This window comes from Helianthus annuus, chromosome 14, assembly GCF_002127325.2.
Source record: "Helianthus annuus cultivar XRQ/B chromosome 14, HanXRQr2.0-SUNRISE, whole genome shotgun sequence".
NCBI lineage: Eukaryota > Viridiplantae > Streptophyta > Magnoliopsida > Asterales > Asteraceae > Helianthus > Helianthus annuus.
The window spans coordinates 158,036,747-158,061,340 of record NC_035446.2 but is presented as its reverse complement, the minus strand read 5'-3'; the positions used below and the strand labels follow the sequence as shown (position 1 = coordinate 158,061,340).

The following is a 24,594-nucleotide window of genomic DNA, read 5'->3' as shown; positions in this document are numbered from 1 at the left end:
GCGTCATTCAAGCATGAGATGCGCCCTTAAAGTACGGGATGAGTCAGACAAGTTTCTAATGCGTCTTTTTCTCTCTCCTCTCTCCCCCTCTCTCTTCTCTCTCATCTCTCTCTCTTCTCTTCTTTTATGTTCTCTTTTAACACCACCCTTTTTATTGTTCTCTTCTAATTATCCATCTTTTTTTTTAAAGGAGTCTAATTATCCATCTATTCTCATATTATCATATATATTCAACTGTTTGTTTACTAATTAATTTATTGCTATTGTGCAGTTAATCAGGGTCGTCTCCGAAAAACTGTGAAAATCTTTTAGCCCTGGGCGAATAGAAAACACTGGCCCTAAAGCAATTTTTTTTAAAAAGAATATATAAAAAGGTTTTAAATATACTTGTAAGCTTCATTAGTTTTTGTATCATAAAAGGGAAAAAAAAAACATTTCAAATATTATTTTGTTAAATTTAATTTAAATAATAAGCAAAATAAAAAAGTAAATTAAGTTTTAAACTAAAATAGAAAACTTAAACTAGAAATAGATAAAAAACGAAAAACAAAACAATGTGTTATTAGAAAAAGACTAAAATTATTAGAAAAATACTAAAGGATAAAGGGAATTAAGAACCTTTACATAGCTGGGAAAATACCGAAGGAAAAAGATAATTAAGAGATGTATTAAAAATCCTTTCTAGGAAATCAAACTTGAGACCTAGTCGATCCATCTAAATCCTCTTCAGGCGGAATGAAGGCTACTATACTAAAATCTTTTTGGTGAACAGATGAGAATCAAAACATTTATATAAACTTAATATATATATTTTGTTAAAAAAAGACCTTTCGGGCCCCGGAGGATTTTGGCCTTGGGCCGTCGCCCACCCTGCCCACCCTTCGAGCCGGCCCTGCAGTTGATATTAAAGGAGGATTCAATAGATGCCGGTGAAGTTAAAGAAAACCGTTGGGAGGTAAAGGACTTCTTTTATGTATATTATTCAATTGATATTAGAGTACCCACAATAACCAATTCTTGCTCGTTTTTAGAGCTGCACGTGACCACATTTCTGTTTTTGACTATTATGACTTTAGTTTTTGAAGCCCAGTTTTGATGAACCGTTTGGTGCAAGAACTACAAAAAATGGATGTTAGTTGGTAGGTGGGTGGAGCCAGGGATGCGTCGGGCAAGAGAAGAGAGAGAGAGAAAGAGAGAGAAAGACGAATTAGAAGTGGGATACGTCTAGACCCACATGCAAAACGTCACGTGTTCAATTTTTATTGAGTGTTTAGAGAGTCTGCATATGGACGCATCCAAGCTGGATGAGTCCCTCCAAAGACGCATAAGAGTGACAAATTTAAAAATAGGTTTGGTGAACAAACATTTTCTTAATTTTCCCTTATTTTAATATTTTAATATGTTCAAAAGCAAATTCAATGTTCACATGTGAAGGCAAGAAGGCTGCATTTTCATTGATGGACTTTGTCGTGTTTTACCCATGCATGTTAGAATAGTTCACATGCCTACCATTGCATGCATGACTTAACTACACAATGCAGGCTAGCATGATTTGACTACACAATGCAGGCTAATCAGACTGAATTAGATTGCGGGGTGTGGGCTTGGGTTGGGACGTGGCTAGCCAAGCAATGCCGCTTTTTACCGTGCAATCATACAATAATAAAAAAGAGGAATTGGATTAATCTCAACTAGAGGTAATTGACCATTGACAGTCTCACCTTTCACCTATTTTTCCTACATTGGTCCGCCATTAAAAGAAACTTAACGGAGTTAACCTTTTTTCCAAATTACAAACAGATTTTTTAGGGCTTTTGATCAGAACGATGATAAAAGTCCATTGATGTAAAACTTAACTTGAAATGGTGCTCCAAATGACTTGATTTTTTTAATTTGGAAATTTAAACAACCGAATTGAAGCGTTGTTTTCATCGTTTGAGGCACCGTTTCGATGTAAATTTTACATCAATGAACTCGTATCGTCGTTCTGATCAAAATCCGTAAAAACAGTTTGTAATTTGGAAAAAAAAAACATAACTCCGTTTAGTTTTTTTAACGGAGGACCGGTGTAGGAAAAATATGTAAAAGATAGGACTAGTGGAGGGAATATTTAAAGGTGACTCTAGTTGGGCTCATTACATGCTAATTCCCAAAAAAAAAAAAAGATAATAAATAAAGTAAAACAATATCTAATAGATTTGTCCACTTCTTTTTTTATAGCTTGAAATCGTTCCATCACGTCGTGATCTTTTATTTCATCAAAAGTTTCTTTTTCGACCTGACAAACCATAACATTATTCAAATATTCTGAGCCCATTCAATTTAGAAAAAAAATCTTTCAACGGTTGTGGTTGCAACCTTAAAATCAAAGCTAGTTTCACTACCCGATGAACCAAAGGACAAAAACTATGTGTTCCGTTTTTCATCATATGACGGGCAAGATCACTTATTCAATTATAATATTATTTTGGATATTGGGCTAACTTTATCAATTATATTTAGAGCATTCTTTCAATTCTATTATTATTATTAATATGAGCTTATAATTTATCATTCGTACTTAATTATTCTATAAGTTTTCAGGTTGTAAAATGTTTGAATTTACAAAAAAATTGGATTTTAGTAATATCAAGTATCCTATTTTTTACTTAAGTGTATTATCGTATTTTTTTGAGATATCCTTCATATATAAAAAAACTATGAATACGGTGTTAAGTAGTAGGCCGTGATACGGCTTATTATATTATGGTTCCGCCTTTATATGTTTGTTGGTTCAAACTTCAGTCTTTTTCACCAATTTGTACATTCAAAGTTAAAGATTTTTTTTTCGTACTAAAACATGATTCGTGAAGGATATGGACAGTTACCGACGTCTTGTCACCATCTGAAAACAACATTACAATACCAGGGTGACCGAAGACCCATGTCTTGTCACCATCAGAGTCTCAGTCTTCACAGCCATTAAATCAACTTCTCTGTTCATTGTTTCACACTAACCCAGCTTCATTGGTTCCAATATTTTTCTTTTAACGACAAAAAAAAAAAAAAAAAAAAAAAAACAAAACTTTATATAAAACAAACCAAGCCTGCTAGCCAATGATCAGCTCATGTTCACCAACATATAGACAGAACCCCAAATACAAAACAATCACAAGCCACAACACAGTTCATACAAGATATATCAAAGGCCCTAACTATCTGCACACCCAGTTTGCCTATCTGCACACTTAGGGTTTACCTACGCAGCGTATTGGTCAATACGCAGCGTATAGGGTTAACCCTATACGCTGCGTATTGACCAATACTCAGCGTATATAAACCATGGATCTCAGTGCCTAATTACCAATCATTGCACAGAAAACAAGGTTTATATACGCTGCGTATAGCTCTCTACGCAGCGTATATAAACCATTAGACTTTTTTGGGTCATTTTGGTAGGTTTGAGGGATCATTTTTTCACAAAGTTTATATACGCTGCGTATTGACCAATACTCAGCGTATATAAAGGTCTGAAAATGTCATTTATGCCCTTGTATTAAGGCTATACGAAGCCAAATACAAGGGTAGTTGTGTCATTTTTGTCTTATAGGCTGCGTAGTGATCTCTAAGGAGCGTATATAAAGCTCTATTTTTGTTTTTTTTTTTTTGTGTATTCCTTTGTTTATTTATAAAAAAAGGAAAATAACACCCGATACGATACTATACGATACGATATAACACCCGTATAAGCATATAGGTGTGATTTAGTTCCCGTATTGACCTCGTATAAGCCTATAAGTGTGATATCGTATCGTATAGGTGTGGTTTAGGTCACGTATTGACCTCGTATAAGACTATAAGTGTGATATCGTATCGTATAGCATAGTATATGTCCCGTATTGACCTCGTATAAGCCTATAAGTGTGATATCGTATCGTATAGCATAGTATATGTCCCGTATTGACCTCGTATAAGCCTATAAGTGTGATATTGTATGGTATAACGTAGTATATGTCATGTATTGACTTCGTATAAGCCTATAAGTGTGATATCGTATCGTATAGCGTCGTATAGGTCACGTATTGACCTCGTATAAGCCTATAAGTGTGATATCGTATCGTATAGGTGTGGTATAGGTCACGTATTTACCTCGTATAACCCTATAAGTGTGATATCGTATAATATAACGTAGTATAGGTCACGTATTAACCTCGTATAAGCCTATAAGTGTGATATTGTATCGTATTGCGTCGTATAGGTCACGTATTGACCTCGTATAAGCCTATAAGTGTGATATCGTATCGTATAGGTGTGGTTTAGGTCACGTATTAACCTCGTATAAGCCTATAAGTGTGATATCGTAGTATCGTATAGGTGTGGTTTAAGTCCCGTCTAATCCTATATGCATATACAAGACCTATAGGAAACCTATACGAGACTTATACTACACTATACGATACGATACGATACTAAACAATAACACCCGTATAGGCCTCTATACGAGACTTATATACTATACACTATACGATACGATATGATGCAATACGATACGATACGATACGATGCAATACGATAAGATAATTTAATTTAAACGATAACAATATAATATATTTGTATTATTTACGAATAATATTCTTTTTTTATAAATAATTTTCTTTTTTAATAAATAAACAAAGGAATACGATAATTTAATTTAAACGATAACAAAACAATATATTAGTATTATTTACCAATAATATTGTTTTTTTATAAATAATTTTCTTTTTTAATTTTTATAATTCATAATATTTATATTATTTTTTATTTTTATAATTTATATTTGTATTATTTACCAATAATATTGTTTTTTTATAAATAATTTTCTTTTTTAATTTTTATAATTCATAATATTTATATTATTTTTTATTTTTATAATTTATATTTGTATTATTTACCAATAATATTGTTTTTTTTATAAATAATTTTCTTTTTTTTATAAATAAACAAAGGAATACACAATAAAAAAAATACAAAAATGGAGCTTTATATACGCTCCTTAGAGGTCCCTACGCAGCGTATGAGACCAAAATGACACAACTACCCTTGTATTTGGCTTCCTATAGCCTCAACACAAGGGTATAAAAGACATTTTCAGACCTTTATATACGCTGCGTATAGGTCAATATGCAGCGTATTTAAAGGGTGGTAAAATTATTTTTAACCCCAAACCTGTGGTAAAATTATCTTTTTAACCCTTATAGTTTATATATGCTGCGTATTGACCAATACTCAGCATATGTAAAGGTCTGAAAATGTCATTTATGCCCTTGTATTAAGGCTATACGAAGCCAAATACAAGGGTAGTTGTGTCATTTTCGTCTTATAGGCTGCGTAGTGATCTCTAAGGAGCGTATATAAAGCTCTATTTTTTGTTTTTTTTGTGTATTCCTTTGTTTATTTATAAAAAAAAGGAAAATAACATCCGATACGATACTATACGATACGATATAACACCCGTATAAGCATATAGGTGTGATTTAGTTCCCGTATTGACCTCGTATAAGCCTATAAGTGTGATATCGTATCGTATAGGTGTGGTTTAGGTCACGTATTTACCTCGTATAAGACTATAAGTGTGATATCGTATCGTATAGCATAGTATATGTCCCGTATTGACCTCGTATAAGCCTATAAGTGTGATATCGTATCGTATAGCATAGTATATGTCCCGTATTGACCTCGTATAAGCCTATAAGTGTGATATTGTATGGTATAACGTAGTATATGTCATGTATTGACTTCGTATAAGCCTATAAGTGTGATATCGTATCGTATAGCGTCGTATAGGTCACGTATTGACCTCGTATAAGCCTATAAGTGTGATATCGTATCGTATAGGTGTGGTATAGGTCACGTATTTACCTCGTATAACCCTATAAGTGTGATATCGTATAATATAACGTAGTATAGGTCACGTATTGACCTCGTATAAGCCTATAAGTGTGATATTGTATCGTATTGCGTCGTATAGGTCACGTATTGACCTCGTATAAGCCTATAAGTGTGATATCGTATCGTATAGGTGTGGTTTAGGTCACGTATTAACCTCGTATAAGCTTATAAGTGTGATATCGTAGTATCGTATAGGTGTGGTTTAAGTCCTGTCTAATCCTATATGCATATACAAGACCTATAGGAAACCTATACGAGACTTATACTACACTATACGATACGATACGATACTAAACAATAACACCCGTATAGGCCTCTATACGAGACTTATATACTATACACTATACGATACGATATGATGCAATACGATACGATACGATGCAATACGATAAGATAATTTAATTTAAACGATAACAATATAATATATTTGTATTATTTACGAATAATATTCTTTTTTTATAAATAATTTTCTTTTTTAATAAATAAACAAAGGAATACGATAATTTAATTTAAACGATAACAAAACAATATATTAGTATTATTTACCAATAATATTGTTTTTTTTATAAATGATTTTCTTTTTTAATTTTTATAATTCATAATATTTATATTATTTTTTATTTTTATAATTTATATTTGTATTATTTACCAATAATATTGTTTTTTTATAAATAATTTTCTTTTTTTATAAATAAACAAAGGAATACACAATAAAAAAAATACAAAAATGGAGCTTTATATACGCTCCTTAGAGGTCCTTACGCAGCGTATGAGACCAAAATGACACAACTACCCTTGTATTTGGCTTCCTATAGCCTCAACACAAGGGTATAAAAGACATTTTCAGACCTTTATATACGCTGCGTATAGGTCAATACGCAGCGTATTTAAAGGGTGGTAAAATTATTTTTAACCCCAAACCTGTGGTAAAATTATCTTTTTAACCCTTATAGTTTATATATGCTGCGTATTGACCAATACTCAGCGTATGTAAAGGTCTGAAAATGTCATTTATGCCCTTGTATTAAGGCTATACGAAGCCAAATACAAGGGTAGTTGTGTCATTTTCGTCTTATAGGCTGCGTAGTGATCTCTAAGGAGCGTATATAAAGCTCTATTTTTTTTTTTTGTGTATTCCTTTGTTTATTTATAAAAAAAAAAGGAAAATAACACCCGATACGATACTATACGATACGATATAACACCCGTATAAGCATATAGGTGTGATTTAGTTCCCGTATTGACCTCGTATAAGCCTATAAGTGTGATATCGTATCGTATAGGTGTGGTTTAGGTCACGTATTGACCTCGTATAAGACTATAAGTGTGATATCGTATCGTATAGCATAGTATATGTCCCGTATTGACCTCGTATAAGCCTATAAGTGTGATATCGTATCGTATAGCATAGTATATGTCCCGTATTGACCTCGTATAAGCCTATAAGTGTGATATTGTATGGTATAACGTAGTATATGTCATGTATTGACTTCGTATAAGCCTATAAGTGTGATATCGTATCGTATAGCGTCGTATAGGTCACGTATTGACCTCGCATAAGCCTATAAGTGTGATATCGTATCGTATAGGTGTGGTATAGGTCACGTATTTACCTTGTATAACCCTATAAGTGTGATATCGTATCATATATCGTAGTATACGTCACGTATTGACCTCGTATAAGCCTATAAGTGTGATATTGTATCGTATAGCGTCGTATAGGTCACGTATTGACCTCGTATAAGCCTATAAGTGTGATATCGTATCGTATAGGTGTGGTTTAGGTCACGTATTAACCTCGTATAAGCCTATAAGTGTGATATCGTAGTATCGTATAGGTGTGGTTTAAGTCCCGTCTAATCCTATATGCATATACAAGACCTATAGGAAACCTATACGAGACTTATACTACACTATACGATACGATACGATACTAAACAATAACACCCGTATAGGCCTCTATACGAGACTTATATACTATACACTATACGATACGATATGATGCAATACGATACGATACGATACGATGCAATACGATAAGATAATTTAATTTAAACGATAACAATATAATATATTTGTATTATTTACGAATAATATTCTTTTTTTATAAATAATTTTCTTTTTTAATAAATAAACAAAGGAATACGATAATTTAATTTAAACGATAACAAAACAATATATTAGTATTATTTACCAATAATATTGTTTTTTTTATAAATAATTTTCTTTTTTAATTTTTATAATTCATAATATTTATATTATTTTTTATTTTTATAATTTATATTTGTATTATTTACTAATAATATTGTTTTTTATAAATAATTTTCTTTTTTTTATAAATAAACAAAGGAATACATGATAAAAAAATACAAAAATGGAGCTTTATATACGCTCCTTAGAGGTCCCTACGCAGCGTATGAGACCAAAATGACACAACTACCCTTGTATTTGGCTTCCTATAGCCTCAAAACAAGGGTATAAAAGACATTTTCAGACCTTTATATACGCTCCTTAGAGGTCAATACGCAGCGTATTTAAACTTTGTGAAAAAATATCCCTCAAACCTACCAAAATGACCCAAAAAATCTAATGGTTTATATACGCTGCGTATTGACCAATACGCAGCGTATATAACCCTTGTTTTCTGTGCAATGATTGGTTGTCAGGCACTGAAATCCATGGTTTATATACGCTGAGTATTGGTCAATACGCAGCGTAGAGGGTTAACCCTATATGCTGCGTATTGACCAATACGCTGCGTAGATAAACCCTAAATTTGCTAGGGTTTGGTGTGCCAATAGGCACTTTAGTGTGCCAATAGGCACACCCATATCAAATCACCGACTCTTTCTTCTTCTTCATAACCAGTGAAGAAGATAAAATATCATTCATCAATAACTTACATTCTACCATACGCAACTTCAATTTCAAGTTTCCACTGATTCAGATCCACCACACATTGTTCAAATCGCACTTTCAAGTTTCAATCCTGCAACTGTGTGGAGTAATTTCGAAACAGGTAAACTCGCTTTTGCATTTTCAAGTTTCAACTGGAATCTATGCTTGCATTTAGTTCTATAACTAAATTAATCAGCTCTCATTGTTTGATTTACTTCTCTATTTGAATCTGTTTACGGTTTTGATCGAATCAATTGTGTTACGCATTGCGGAAGTGTTTCTGGTTTCAGATCTGTAAATTAGAATTTATTTTTTTTAATGTAACGGTAACATTTGAATGGAGGGGCCCACCATTTTTGCTTCGTCGCCATCGTCTTACTTTTGTAACTCTAGGTGTGTCCTGTGCTTTTTTTGATTGACCATTTAGTTTGTTGAAATTAAAGAAATTAAAGTGATATGCTTGAATTGTTGTTATGTGACTGAGCTATGAAAAGTTTTAGATATATAGCTCATCACAAGGAATATATAAATCATCTAACATTGACCAGATTTCCCGACGACATGTCGTCGGGATAGTTTTTCCCGAAGGCATGTCCGGATTGACCAGACTTTTCCCGACGACCATTTAGTGTCTTGCAGTGAACTTTAAGTCATTGCAAAGAAGTGTTTGGAACAGGTTAAGTGGGTTTTCAATATCCAAACAATTTTCAAATATAAAATATATAATAAAAAAAAAATCAAACAACAGTGGTTATAAATCTGATGTCTGGTTACTAATTTGCAAGTTAACATTTATTTCTAGACGGATTCACTAAACAAACAACTATACTGGACAATACTATATAGAGGTTTTGATTGTATTATACTACATAAATATGAATTGTTTGATAATGCTTGTTTTTGTGTTTATAATAGTCTGGTTTAAGTTTTTTTTTTCGTTGTACATCATGCAAAAAGGAAAAGAATAAGAAGCCAAACTTTTATATTCATAACACAGTAACATACATTCTACCAAAGTAAGGTTAAACGTATGTGCATAAATTATATTGTAAATCGCAAGAATGTTCATAAATCTTAAATTCTAGAAAGTTGTGAGAAAATTGTAAGCATAAAAATGAACTTTAAGCATTCTTTACGTTAGCCCATTTGGTTATGGCTCTTAAAGGGAAGGTCTCATCGTTCGTATCCGAACCCATTAAAATTCCATTCCATCACTAATCCTGGCGTCATCATCATCTTCGTTGATGACGTCATCAATCTTGCCAAAATTCTCAAAGTTTTTCAGAATCAATCAGTACTGCATTATATTTTCATTTTGCAATGCATATTTATATAATGTGAGGTGTCTATATAACTAATATTATTAGAGATACAGGCAACCCTAGTTATAATTTTGATGCCTAGTTACTTTGCAAGTTTTTGTAGACGGATTCACAAACGAGGATGAGATTTATAAGGATTTCTCGAGCAAACCTTCAATGGTATCTTATGGAATGGCATCCATTCGGAACAGCTTTCAACACGATATGTTTTTGAGCTTCAGAAAAGTGAGTCATTTTTTTTTAAATGCACGTGTATAAAATGTCAACTCTTTCGTCATGCTTGACTCATCTATAGAAGTGGGTCTACACTATTAAATGGTGTTGAGGGCAATTTTTTTTTTATAAGGAAAGCATCATCGTTTTAAAACAAAATGTGTTTTAGATCACACTCTTTTATGAAAATAAAAACCTTGATTCTTAACAAATTAAAAAAAAACGGAACTTCTTCAAGGAGAACCAAACACCAAGGACCAATGGACGAAATGAATTGAAACGTCCCAAACCTAGGGGTCTTAGCTGTTGGATTTACTTTTTATCAAATCAGTTAAAATAGAAATTTTCATTTAAAAGCACAACGCAAGTGCTATAGTCTTTACAATCCAAACAAATCAAAATAAAACACTAAATGAGCTAAATGGGATGACAGTCACCAAGGAGCCTTAGTCGCATGGTTGTCAATCCATTTTCCTTTTAACCTGATGTGTATATTAAAAGTTAGCTAATCGAAGCTAAGCGAGTTCTGCTTTAGCATGCATTACAAGTCAATAAACAAAAATATTTAACATAAGTTTTGTTTTAAACCGAAGTCAGAAGGAAAACCGTGGCTTGAGATTTACTTGAATAATGGATATATTGTCTAAGACTTAATGTGGGTGTAATGTGTGTACAGGACTAAGGTTTGGATTTATACCTCAATAAGAAGAGGAAGTCGGTTGAAGTGGTTGGTGTCAGTTAAATCGGTTTTATGGTGGTGGCATTGATTTTAGAACTCGCCAGAAAACTCCATCGAGTGGGTTTTCTAATAAATAATCATTTGACACTTTAGCAATTAACAGTGACCAACAAGGCTTCAGCATGGATCCAACTTGTTGTTTTTTCAAATCTTAGTCTCCTCCTGGGCTCAGAGTTTCCTTCACGTCAGATAACTTCATCGGTGACTGTCCATCCCCGGATTTTGAAGACGATGAACTGAATGGGTCCACGGATGAATTGAGTCGAAGAGATTTGTGAGAGCAATATCTATTTCGATTGCTACCTATGGAAAGAAAACCATCATTATCAAGATGAAAAATGGGTCTCACTCACTTTATTATGTTCCGTATGTATCAAGAAAAAATTGCAGACGTCTTATTTTTCATCTTAATAAGGATGGCTTTCTCTTCCACCGGTAGCATTCGAAATGGACCTCGCTCTCACAAATCTCTTCGACTTAATTCATCCGTGGACCCATTCAGTTCATCGTCTTCAAAATCCGGGTATGGACAGTTATCGACAAAGTTGTCCGACGTGAAAGAAACTCTGAGCTCGGGAGGAGACGAAGATTGAAAAAACAGCAAGTTGTATCCATGCTGAAGCATTGGTGGTCACTATTGATCCAACTGCTAAAGTATCAACATATCAGAATGTGAACAAGCCTATTTTGGAGAATTAAACCCTTGGGGTTAGCGCCAATGAACTTGTGGATGCTCACAAGAGAGCAACGATATATGGGCTTAAACCCGTTTATGCATCCTTGAGAAACAAGTCTACAAACGTTCTGCTTCTAGGAGCAATCCTTCTGTTGGTACTTTAGTAGTTGGATCAACAGGGACCACCAAGGCTTCAGCATGGATCCAACTTGTTTTTTCAAATCTTAGTCTCCTCTTGAGCTCAGAGTTTCCTTCACGTCGGATAACTTCATCGGTAACTATCCATACCCGGATTTTGAAGACGATGAACTGAATGGGTCCACGGATGAATTAAGTCGAAGAGATTTGTGAGAGCGAGATCCATGTGATCGCACCTGATTGCTTTTCAACAACATTAAGCATATTCTTCACCAACAAGGGGCACTTATGATTCATGTGATCGCACCTTATTGCTTTTTCGAAATGGACTAGAAAAATATTTTGGAAAATCACTTTCTAATGATTTATAAGTTACGCTTTGAAGAAGATTTTGAGTTTGTAATCGTTGAGGCCAACTCAATTAGCTTTGCTACTATCCAAGAAAACGGGAAGAATGAGGCTTTTGGGGTTACGTTTTCAAATTTTAAATATGCGGTTTGTTATTTTACCCTCATATTCCATATTTTTTGTACTAAAATCTTTTGCCCCTGTCACTAGAGGAAAAACTACTTAATTTGATTTTTATGGTTAGGCTAAAGGTTTACCACCATAGAAATGTAAATGAATATATGCATTGTTGAAAACATAAGATTACTTGCTCCCGATCCTAGTTTTAAACTATAGGAGTTAAATAAAGTTGAATAGACATTGTATTTTTTTCTCTCAAAAGTCAAAAGCAAATGCTATGATATTTTTTTGAAAAGTTAACTTCATTCAAGGCCGGCCCCATAAAAATACTATGATATACATAGGATGTTTTGGTAGTTGCATTAGAGGTGCTAAAACTGAGGTAAGTCAATGGTAAGTTGATTGGCTGCTGGTGAACTTTTAACTTTTAGTTACAAGCTGATTTTTTTTTGAAAGGTCAACAAATTTTTATTCGACTTGATCAAACAACTGTTAGATCACACCAAGTACAAACGTAACAATTACAGGTTGCAAACTGGTTTAGGCGTATAAAAAGTTAAGTTGATTTTTCATATTTTGTGGCTTTCGTTGAAATGCTAATTGTTTGTTTTCTAGTTTTTTCATATAAAAAGTTAAGGTTTTTATGGCAAGTATAGTTACTTGATCTATTGGTTTACGTTTTGTAGGGAGCCTAGCTATCTACTTCATGAAGGTTATGATGTCTCTTTTTACAACAAGCCCTATATATACATACATCTGGACACCTAAGGGTGGGCGAAGTGGGTTCGGGGAGTGGAGCGAGGAGGGGACTTTGCCGCGCGGTGAAGTGGTGCCGGCCTTCAATCGGTGAGCGGTGAGTGGGTTGGGCGGTGACTTGTCACCGGCTCGGTGAAGAAGAGAAATGTAGGAGAGAGATGGTGAATGGTGGGCCTCAACCCCTTTCAACCAATCACATTTTTTTTAAATTGTTTACCACTCTCCATGTGTTTGACCATTGCTAGTGATTGAGTGCAAAATGGGAAGTGAAGTGGAAACTTGACATGACATGACATTATTGGTTAGAAAATTGTTTAAATACTCACCATTTGGTGACCACTCCCTCCACCCTAATTGTTTTCATGTTTTTGGTTTTGGAGAGAAATTGTGGTCATCTTGTTTTGTTTTGGTGATGAATGATGAATCATGGTTGCATCTTTTGAAGCTCTGTTAATCGTTTTGTTTTTATTTGGGATTGGTGTGTTTGTTTGAAACTATGTTTGGATTTATCGTTGTGTTTGTTTAAAGTTATGTTTGGATTTATGGTGTCGTTTTAATTTGAATGTTGGATTTATGTGGTTTAACCTATAGATGCTTCTAATTTTTAGTGTGTTTGGGGTTTCTAAGCATTTATGCTTTATATTTGGCATAGTTATATGAAAAGAATTGACATGTCTCATCTTCACACCTTCTTAGGGTGTGAGGGGCACTCCTCTAAGTGGGGAGTGACATCTCTTATCCACACAGCCAATGAGCACGCGCCACGTCAACTCCCCACTTAACTCCTCCCACACCCTTAATTTGATGGTGGCACTCCTCTCTTGGGGACTTAGTTTTATTTTTTTTATATAAATATTTTTATAAAAGTATCACAAGGAAAAAAAAAAAACTCAAGTTTCACACGGTGAACCCTCCCCGCTCCCCGCTCCCCGATTTGGGTCACAGAGGGGTCGGCGGTGGTGTTCCCGATCGGGGAGTACACTCACCGCACCCCTCCCTGCAGGCGCCCCGGACACCCTTAATTAATATCAAGCTTAACTCATTCTGAATACACGCATACAATTAAGTAGAGATGGGCATAAAAACCGGTTCCTACCCGATTCCAGTGGACCCGGCCCGGACCCGGTTCCGGTTCATACCCGATGCTCAGAGGAACCGGTCCCAGGTTTAAAAAACCCGACGGGTACTACCCGGTTCCCATTTTTTCTAAAAAAAGTCAACCGTACCCGGTTCCTATCCGTACCCGGTTTCTACCCGTACCCGGTTCCTATCTGTACCCGGTTTCTATCTGTACCCGGTATGTTACCGTTGGAACCGATTCTTATGTGGATCAGACCGTTGTACCCGGTTCCTTGGTATATGGTAACTCATTAAATGCAAATCTGACCGTTGGAACCGGTTCCATTATGACCGTTGGAACCGGTTATACTATAAATAACACACTTTTTTTTTTCACAACTCATCTTCTTCTTTTATCTATTTCTTCACCTTCTTTACAAATTTCTAATGGCTTCCAAGAACTCTAAAAGCACAAACTCCCCATCCGTCAATAATGTTCCAAAAGGTTCAAATGCTCCATTTGTGGTGGGAACATTATCGCATAGCCGCAATATGGATGTTTGGTGCAATTGGGATTTAGTCGAGATGAGCGATGGTTCGCAAAAGGCTCAATGCAAGCATTGTGGCTCCTTGTTAAGCAAGGATTCTAATTCTACTTTAACGAAGCATGCGAAAAAGTATTGCAAAGCTCTCAAAGATTTGACACCCGGTCAAGTCCAACTTTCAAAAGATGGGAACATTTTCCGCTACGAACAAAAGATAACTCGGGATAGGATGGCGAAGTTGGTCATCAAAAAAGCGTTGCCTTTTGGACACTTTGACGACCCCGATCTCACTAAGCTAATTAGGGAGACTCTTCAACCTAGCTACAAACATGTAAGTCGTCGAACTTTAAAACGTCATTGTTTAACTTTATGGGAAAATGCAAGAAAAGATTTAATTGCATTTTTTCAAAATTTAAAGACTTGTGTAAATTTAACTAGTGATGTGTGGTCGGCTCCACACGGTTTACCCGAATCATACATTTGTGTCACCGCTCATTGGGTTGATCCCAATACATGGCAAATGATGAAAAGCACGATCGCATTTGAAGAGTTTCCTTCTCCTCATTCGGGAGAAAATATTTATAAAATTATGAATGCCAAAATTATAAAATATTGTTTAGAGGATAAAATATTTTCAATATCTTTCGATAACGCCTCAAACAACTCAAATGCGATCCAAAAACTAAAGTTGAAGTATAAACCAATTTGTGATGGTGCTTTTTTTCACACAAGATGTGTTGCTCATATTATTAATTTAGTTGTGCAAGACAGTTTAAAAGATAAATTTGTAGCGGATTTTATTATAGCTTTTAGAACTATGCTTCAAGATGTTTTTAAAAGTGGTAAAGAAAGATATCAAGATTATAAAAAACTTTGTAAAGAAGTTAACCAAAAATTAATTGGTCCTAATTGGGATATCCCAACTCGTTGGAATTCAACTTGTCATATGTTTGAAATGGCTTTAAAACAAATGGGCACTTTAAAAGCATTTCATACAACTTTAAGTGATGACTACCAAGTCGACCCTTTTCCCGACACGGCTTGGAATAACATTCAAACACTAAGTGAATTTTTAAAAGTTTTCAAAATATCAACAACTTTAATTTCCGGTGTTTATTATCCCACTAGTTCTCGAGTTATTTCCAAATTATATTTGATAACAACTAATTTTAAAAAGTTTGAAAACTCAAGTGACATGTTGAGGAACATGTTGACACCAATGATCAATAAATTTAAAAAATATTTTTTGGACTTACCACCCGTATTTTTATGTGCCGCCGCTTTAAACCCAATTTTAAACGTAGCGGGTGTTAACGCGTTAGTTGATGAAATTTACGACAAGTTGGATATGCACGAGGTTGATCCAACATTGAAAGGCAAAACTAAAAAACTTTTTGATGAATCTTTGAATAAACTTTATGATCATTATTTAAAAAAAATATGGGGAAAAAAATCATACAATTTTTAATGGAGCTTCATCATCGGCCTCTAAAGATCAAACAATTGCCGACCCCATCATAACCATGTTGAACGTCGTTAGAGACGAAACGGCGAAACAACAAAGGGGTAACGAACCATCTAGTGAACTCGGCGGATATAAACTAAGGGATGATGCACTTACTTTGACGGCCGAGGAGTATAATAATTTTGACATTTTGGCATGGTGGAAGTCTAAAGAATCGGAATTCCCGATTTTAGCCACCATGGCTCGTGATTTACTAACGGTCCAAGCTTCCACGGTAGCTTCGGAAAGTGTTTTTTCTCTTAGTGGTAGGGTATTGTCGATTAGAAGAACAAGATTAACCCCGGAGTCGCTAGAGATGGCAATTTGCCTAAAAGACCATTTGGACGGCGTTGATCGTGTTCAACATAAGTCGAGTCTCGAAGACGAGGTGGAGTTGGAGCACAAGATTATTGAAGAAGAGGATGAAGAGGAAGACGAGGTAGAGACCAATGATTCCGAAGACGATTGTAACGAAGTGCCCGCACCAAAGCGTAGCGGAAGTGAAAGTGTCGCACCGTCCTCAAGCAAACGAGCAAAAAAATAAATTATAGGAACCGATTCTGATCAGTCCCGAAGGAACCGATTCTGATCAGACCCACGGAACCGGTTCTGTTAAACGATTTTGATTACCGATTATGATTACCGAAAGAACCGACTTTTTGTACTACTTAAACGATTATATATGCGAATTTTTTTTCCACAAACGAGATATTATTTCACAAACATAACACTTAAACATTACACATCAAACACTTCAAACATCACACATAAAACATACATCAAACATAACTAAACAAATTAAACATTACGCATCCACCAAACTACATATTAGAAGAACCCGCTCCTTCGCCCTTTTCTTCCTTTTTTGCCTTTGTCACCGGGCAATGTTTGTCGGTATGCTTCTTGAGGGTGGAGTTTGCCGCCGCCTTCATGAACTTACCACAATTTTTGCAACGAGCCATCTCATGGTTATCCGACATGAAACACAAATCAAAATTTTTCCAAATAGCGGGGTTACGCTTGGTTTCTAATATCAAAACAACTTCTTCTTCCGATGCCATAGTGTTCTTCCGGGTTTGATTGTTTGAATGGAAATGGGAAATGTTAGAGAAAGAAGAGTGATGGAAGATGAAATGTTTGAGAGTTTGATGAAATAATCGATTTTTATATTTGAAAACCGGTTCCAACGGTACAAATTTAAAAAAAAAACAGCTTTTCTGCAGGAACCGGTTCTGCACAGTAACGTCAGTCACTTTTTCTGAAATACGCAGTGGAACCGGTTCTGCACAGTACCCGTAACCGGTTCCACACAGTACCCGGACCCGGTTCTATAGTACCCGAAACCGGTTCCACCGGTTCTAAAAAAAATGACGTGTACCCGGGTTATACCCGGACCCAGTTCCACTGACAACCCGGTTCCATTCACTTGTACCCATACCCGGTTCCGGGTTGGAACCGGTTCCGGGTTTTAAAAATACCCGAAAACGCCCATCTCTACAATTAAGTGCATATGTCTGTTAAATGCATGATGCTTGCTTGGAAGGGGGTAGGCCCAAGAAAAAGTCTTGTAATTCTTTAGTGGCCCAGACTCTTTTATGTAATGTGTGCAATTTGTAAAAAAACAAAAGATTAAGGAACCTTTGGCCACTCAACAATCGACATGATGCTATCTCCTGTAGTGAACATTCATTAATTATTGTAAAAAAACAAAAGATTAAGGAACCTTTGGCCACTCAACAATCGACATGATGCTATCTCCTGTAGTGAACATTCATTAATTATTTATTGTTCATGATACAATTTTTTTTTCTCAGTTTGAAACTTGCTTACTCTTGGTCCAAAACTGAGATCTGGAAGAGATTCACGATTCTCACAAAATTCAAATAAAGTATACCACCATAGTAAGTTGCTACCAAATACTTTTAGATTGAAGGAACGTATAAAAGGAATTTTTCAAAAGAATAATCTTATTTTTCCCAACAATCTCAAGTTCTCGTAGCTAACTAGAAAAGAAGGTTCTAACACGTACATACCAATGGATTTGGTTTAGAAGTACCAATCTACAAAGAAGGTTCATTTTTTGTTTAACAACATTTTTGTGTTCTCCTTGGCATTTTCCATACAACAATGGGACACATGAACCCTCATTTTGTTGGATGGAAAAACATACACACCACTCTAACCTTACTCCTTAAATCCAAACCATTGTCTTGTCCCCCTAGGACTTGAACGCTCAATCTCACGGATTGGGACGCATCTTGATACCATTTAGTCAAAAGCGCTTTGGTTCACAGAACAAGCAACTATCTTCAACAATATACCCTTTATATTGTTGGATTGATGAATTCTGTAATTGGTTGCGGAAATGAAGTATGCTTGAATGGAGGAACGGTGTCGACTATTGGTTTGAAGCTCGCCAACTTATCTAAGACAAAAATATGAATCTCTTTAAGACTTGTGATACTCATCGTCTACCATTCATTATCATATCCTCTTACGTCATCTATCCTTAAGCCATGTAAAGTAACTACCATAATGAGCATAAATTGAAGGTTCATTTCTCTCAATTGCGTATATAAACCCAAGTTTTTATGTACAACTGAAACGATAATCTAGGAACAGCAAACAACTCAACCGCTCTTCTCTGTTATACGTATATAACTCAAAGAGTTAAATGCCCGGATAGTCCCTGTGGTTTGTACTTTTTTCATCTTTAGTCCCTAACTTTCTAAAATTACCGCTATAGTCCTTAACTTTTGCAATTTTGTTCCCGGATAGTCCCTGACGTGAATGAGGGTTAGTTTTCTCAGTTAAGTTGGTGTGAAATGACTATAATGCCCATGCTATTAAAAATTAAAACCTATAAATAAGCAACAAAGTTGTGCTTATGTTGATTGTACCATGTGCTTTGGGTGCTTTTCAAAAAAAAATTACCAACAAGTTTCAGCTTGGGTGGATTGTACCCCAAGCTTTGGGTGATTTTCAAAAAAACAAAAAAAATGAATTACATGGTTGTGCTTCATACACGTCTCCAGCATCTATCCAGTCATTTTTATGTCTTTTGTGTGACACAGAGAAAGATAGAGAGTGCAGTAAGAGGGAGAAGGGGAGATTCGGAAAAGAGAGAGAGAGAGAGACGTGTCTCCGGCGTCCGGTTTCCGACATACTAGCTGTGTGCAACATATCTCCTGTTCTTCTACAACTATATCTTTTGCGATGATTGGAAGATAGAAAGACAAAGGTTGCGTGTTGGTAACTGGACCTAGGGTTCCGGTGAAACCCTGGTAAGTGTTTCTTCACTTACATGCTGCACCATTTGATAGATCGGTCTAAGATTTGTCGCTTGAGACTGTTTTCGGTGTTTCGGAACTTCGGTTAAGTTCCGGCATACTCCGGCGACTGGCAATGCTTGATCTGCGTCACAGCAAGCGTGGTAGGACGTTCGGCTAAAGAACTTTATAAAGTTTGCATTGCATACTCCGGTGACTGGTCCTTACATTGTACGTTGATAGGTTTTGTTGTTTCAGTTTGCAGGAAAGTTCTTGAGCTTTCTGTCATAAACGGACTACAAGAGTGAAGATAGTTTCTAATTAACAAGGTAAGGTCTTCCTATGGTTGATTTTTGTTCTTTTTAGTTTACGACTTCGGTTTTTGATATAAAGCCGTCCATTTTGACTGTTAATTAATTTATAATAAATTCTAGTGTTCATGATGTGATTGTATATTTGGGTGTTCTTTGCTTAACAGAGGACATGATGTATTTAAGTTAGAAGCCAAAACTTATGGCAACAAAATTACTATATACTAGCTTAAACAACCATTTAATTAGCTATGTAACCTTTTCGTTGTGTGGGTCAAGGCGTGGATACAAGGTGTTAGGAGGGGTGAACATTAGGTATACGAATGGTTTTTAATGGATACAAGGTGTTAGGAGGTGTGGGTGCGGGTGAAACATTCTTTTTTTTATAAGGATGCTCATCAACCTGAATAAGGTGAACATTAGGTATACGAATGGTTTTTTATGGATGCATTGAGTAAATATGGATAAAAAAATTGATTTTAAACCCATTCAGAAAGCAAACATTGGGGGCATCTTTCACAAATGTTGGAGCCCACTTTCTCACATACTCAAGGAGTCACCATAGAAAACAAAACATCACTTGATTTTCAGGCAGTTGTTGATTTCTTTTGATTTAAATTCTTTTGTATCTTTTAATTATATACTTTTAATTTGTTTATTTATAATAAATTGTTTAGTCTATGTGACGTTAATTCTTTGTTTTTTAATCAAAGTGTCTAAATATTTGTTTATGTTCAATTGTTTGTGTAAAATGAAAATCTAAATTTGATTCAATGCTATGGTCGAAAGAAAAAAAGGGTCTATCTCCATTGCTTTTATTGGGTAACTCATTTTTGACCTACCTATCTTTCCTACTCACTTTGCCCAACCCATATTTTGACTCCCGTGTAAAAAAAAGTATCCGCCACTGGTGTGGGTCCTATTTATATCGGGAGAATTATGGGTACCGGTAACGAATACCATATATGGAACCCGTGTGCTTACCACTTACATTTCTTATGACTTAACGGTTGTTCATGGCCCAATATCTTTGTTCTTTTGTTTTTGTTTTTCAAAGATAAGCAGCATGGTCGCGAAAGTTAACCACAACTACACACCGACCAACTTTACTGCAGTTCCATTGTTTTCTTTACCATCTTTGCTTTTATTGTTTCATCTTATTGACTTATCTTCATCACTTCTTAACTAACCTCTTTTTTGCAGGATCTTTTCATCTTTTTATCATTGTTTATAGTCTTATACTTTCACTCACACATATATGTATCTTTCTGTTAATTGTGGTTCCAACCCCTGGCCGTTTGAATGATATATTGGAGATGAGAAGAGTAAGCTTGAATCGAGTTACTTTTTTGGTGTTGGATAAAGCTGACCGGATGTTGCTTGTATTTTGCTTTTTAGCTTTTGACTCTCTTAGCAGCTTGCTAAAGAGTTTTGTTTTGTATGTTGGTATTGTTTGCTCAAAAAAAATATAAACATAATTGTTTTTTATTTGAAGTCTTATGCTAACCATTTAAATGGCATTAATCAAATTTACCTTGATGTCATTTTACATGCATTATTTGTGTCGCTGGTATATGTGTCATTCGTTATATGGGGAACCCGGCCGCAACGCGGCGGGTAGTTTTTCTAGTTAATAATTAAAACATAACATCAAAGATTAAAAAATAAATGTGGCCCCACCTAAATTACCACTCACCTCTTCTTCATCCCAACACCCCTGTTCATCCACCCACCTCCACCATCATCTTCAACCTCATCCCAACATTTAATGCGACCTCTTATACAATCCCACCCGCATCTGCTCCCGTGAATGCTCCTCCGTCTGCCCCACCTTCTGCCACCCAGAATATTCCCCTACACTATTGCCTACCACCATCCCGTACGCCACCTTAATGCCGCCCGATCACCACCACCACTAACTGTTCTCTCTCCCCTTAAAAATCTCCTTCTTGTTCCTCATCGCCACCGTTATTTACACCCATTATAAGTTTTACACCATCTGGTGCCGATCACGACCACAACGTACGATCCCGCAGCCAGAGTTGGTGGAAAATCAAGAATCTAATGTTGTTGTTGGTCACCCGATATGGTATATCAGGACCACCGGTCTTTAACAGCCCGTGATCAACGGATTAGCCGTTGTGAAGTTTAGTAAAGTCGACTGTCACACCCCGATTTCCATGTGTCTCACCGGTGGGCCCGGTGGGGGATTACCGTGACGTAGTTGGCAACAATATAGTCAAACCACACAATATATGAATGCACAGCGGAAGCATAAAGATAATTATATTTCAACCATTGTTTGTAATATCAAATGTATTACGAATAGTCGAAAAGTATCCACAGGGGATCAAATAAAAATCTAAGTTTTGTTCAACAGACGAAGGCATCTTAAGCTTGCGAGACTCTTTATGATGCTAAGGAGAATATCCAGCCAATTACGCATAGTACCTGCATTTAGTCTTTTTGGAAAAATACGTCAGTTTACACTGGTAAATACATTCAACCGACACTTTTGAAAAATGTTTATTAAAATTGATTTGAATGCACAAGGCACAAACTCTTTTATAACTTGGGAGAATTATTTAAATATATAATCTTGTGAACGAATTACATGTTCCTTATGCGTTCAGTAGCACGGATCAAGTCCGGGTTAAAGATCAATAGACACACCACAGCGACTATTTATGCACTGACGAGTGTAAGCCTACACTCCGCGCTTAGGTCGTGGCCATTTCGTAAAATGATGCCAGGGATATCCGGGACATGGTCATTAACCCCCCAAAGGCTTTTAAGTAACAAGACTGTTTAAACGAGCCGATCAAATTTATTCAATTACCCACTCAACGGTGGAGAATTTGATGCCCGATCAAGCGGTATGCTATATACCGTAACCCAAGCCCGTATAACGGAAAATAAGTTAAAAGTATTTACCTTTGCAAGTATAAGTCCTTAATCGAAATAAATTGCAGATAGATTTTACTGGTCTCCTATTCTGGAACGAAGGTTGAAAATAACCTATTAGAATCCTAACGGGTCTTTAGTTTAGCCGTAGCTTAGACTGGTCAGTTTCAAAGGATAGTTACGGTTTAATCGCGTGAAAGGCGAAAACCGTGAATGGAATGTGACTTGGACCCAACAAGTTTGAAGACTTGTTTTATATGGGTATAACAACCGCACTCTGGATTTTGGGGTCAAAACAGTATGGTTTGACCCGTTTCGGCTAGTTTACGTAAACTAGTTACACAAGCCAAACCGTGCGCGCAAAAGGCGCAACGGGTAACCGTAAGAGTCCTACACTGGTTTCCTAAGTCAATATGCTTTAAAGAGGTTGTGGTATCAGTAGAATACCTTCCATAATGCTCGTAACGAGTTTAAATCCATTTTATGCCCCGTAGGGGTATTTCGGTCTTTTTAAAGATTATAAAAGAGGTTTCTGAGTTCTACAGGAAATCTGAGTTTCCCGAACAGTTTATAAAGTCTAAAATACTTTATTTATTATTTAAAATCGGTAGCAACTGGAATCGGGTCAAAAGACCTTGTAGAACTCAAGTTATGGCCGAAAAGGGTATATTCGGTATTTACCGAACCGTAGCCATAACCGCAGGTTATGAGCAGGTTGAAAATAATTAAAAATCTTTAAAAATCCCAAAATATTATCTTACATCAGTGTGTAAAAGGTTTGGTGTCGAAATCTGGGTTTGGATGGGCGTTATGCTAATTGCGCTACTAAATTACTAAAGTTTCCGTAATTTGCGCTATTTAGCATAACTCCCGTTCTGGACCTCGGATTGACGTGAAATTTTAGGGACATGCTTAGAAATCAGTAACTAAGGTTATGATCCTTTCACATGTCCGAAATTCTCGTTTTAATTTAAAAAGGGCGTTACGATCAACTTTTAAGCATTTAACGAAATTGTGTAAAAGACTCGGACAAACAACGAACCGGTCACAGAGGTTTATACCATCATGTAACCTGGTCCTAAGAGAGTCCTAAGGCATATCTAAATCATACTTTAACGGGTCAGAACTGAAGTCAGTGCAAAAGTCAAAGCTTTGCGACTTTCGGCTCCGAACCGGGTCAAAACAGTAAATGGTCGGATCAAACAAGCTTAGACTAGTTAATATACTTATTATGATGTTTTATGAGTGTTTAAACAGGTTACACATCATCTACATTACTGATGATGCATTAAATCGCAAAATAGCATTTCTGTTGACTTTTTCTAAGCACGTTTGACTCGACATTCGGACTAGTTAGAGTGGGAATCAGACGGTGCCCTTTTAGGGGTTTAATGCCCACATGATTACCATCATAAAACTATCTTTGATTCGACAAACCACTGGACCATTTGTGATTTATCGCAAAGTCAATCGTTAATTACGACGGATTGACTTTTAAGCTAAACTATGCAAAAACTAAGCCATAAAAGGGTAGGCATACTTACAGAAGCTTGGTGCATGACTACGGATGTTAGAAGAAAGCTTGAGAGCTCCAGAGATGGTCAAGAGAGCAGGTTTGAGGTGTGATTCAATTGTGTGCAATGTAGTGCCTTTTATAGTGAATTTTCATGCACAAGATCATTACAACTCACTCTACAATGGCTCATGGATGATCAGCAGGTGTCCTAAGGTGCTAGGGGACATGTAGAGGGCGCCCATGCTTCAATTAATGCCCAAATGATCGTTCACAAGTTTAAACATTGAATCTGTCCAAACTTTCAGGCATCTGGGACTCCCACGCGGCCCGCATTAGAGATCAGATAACATGGACGCGGGTCGCCTG

General features: G+C 35.9%; 1 long non-coding RNA gene across 2 annotated transcripts; it reads left to right on the top strand.

Annotated features, from left to right (window-relative positions):
* The first annotated feature begins 8,745 nt into the window (after positions 1-8,745).
* LOC110889206 lies at positions 8,746-13,588 on the top strand. Of its 2 annotated transcripts, none has more exons than XR_002563452.2 (4): positions 8,746-8,929; positions 10,234-10,355; positions 11,020-12,391; positions 13,051-13,588. It is a non-coding gene; the product is annotated as an uncharacterized LOC110889206 (long non-coding RNA). The 2 variants fall into 2 exon arrangements; XR_002563453.2 differs by having other exon boundaries at positions 10,225-10,355.
* The last annotated feature ends 11,006 nt before the right edge of the window (positions 13,589-24,594 follow it).